The sequence below is a fragment of the Pyxicephalus adspersus genome, chromosome 4, assembly GCF_032062135.1.
Source record: "Pyxicephalus adspersus chromosome 4, UCB_Pads_2.0, whole genome shotgun sequence".
Lineage (NCBI taxonomy): Eukaryota > Metazoa > Chordata > Amphibia > Anura > Pyxicephalidae > Pyxicephalus > Pyxicephalus adspersus.
The window spans coordinates 124256725-124257783 of NC_092861.1; the positions used below are offsets into that span (position 1 = coordinate 124256725).

At 47.1% G+C, this 1059-nt stretch overlaps 1 protein-coding gene across 1 annotated transcript in view; it reads right to left on the reverse strand.

Moving 5' to 3' along the window:
* CCT4 (chaperonin containing TCP1 subunit 4) overlaps window positions 1-1059 on the reverse strand; it is a 12291-nt gene that overhangs the window by 10306 nt on the left and 926 nt on the right. The window lies entirely within an intron of this gene.

Sequence of the window (1059 nt, forward strand, 5' to 3'; positions counted from 1 at the left end):
GGAGGACGACGCTGGAACACGAACACGACGCTGGATGAGCACAGCGGGACCAGGTAAGTGGGGATTTTAATGTACGGAAAATCTCAGGGTTAACCATAATAGCACTTTTTTTTAGCCCGTACCAAGGTCGGGCATAACGGTCGGGAGGTTAATGTAAATAATAATAAAGCAGGGGGATAACATACATTTTGTGATTTGTTGGGAACCCCACCCACCAGTACCTCAGCACTCCAACACCAGGACCTTCCCAACACAAAGCCCATCAACCTGCAGGTGTGGATTACCCTTCATCTGATCCAGGCTTTTAGTCATCTAACAGCCATGGTTTCTCCAAAGGATGCTGGGGGTTCTGTGAGCAATGAGCAGTTTGGACCTCTCAGGTCAATTTATATGACACCAATGACCTTTTGGGCTACCTGTAAGGATGATATTTCTCCTACTGCCAATACTGTAAGAGGGATTCTTCCTACTGACCACCATGCTAATCTACTGAGGATATAATAAGTATAGAAAGGGCTCCCTGAAACACTGCAATAAAGGCTATGGGATCTGTAATGCAGGAACGGAGTGATGCAGGGGCTAACATATAAAAAGTAAGCAAGGCAATACAGTGTGTTCCAGTTCCTGTAATGAGACATGTATATACTATGACATGTAGAATAGAGGCTGCTGGGAAGGGCTCAGTCCTGGATTGCTGTGATTGGAGCAGAGGAGCCATTCTTCCTGTATATGGACAGTGAGGACCTCCCCAGTGTACACATGTGTCCATCACACTGTCAGCCTGGGACAGTCCCTCCCTTCATGTTCAAATTGGGGCAAAACAATGGAAGGAACAAAGCACAGCAAGAAATTCACCTGGCAATGCATTTCATTATGTCAATGATGAAGAAGAATAAATGACAATTAACTGGTAACCTGTGCACAGATCTCCTAATCCAGCATGGGTGTGATCTCCCCAATATAAGCACTGCACAGGAGGTGTCCATCACCCCCCCCACCCCAAACACAGGCACTGCACAGGAGGTGTCCATCACCCCCCCCACCCCAAACACAGGCACT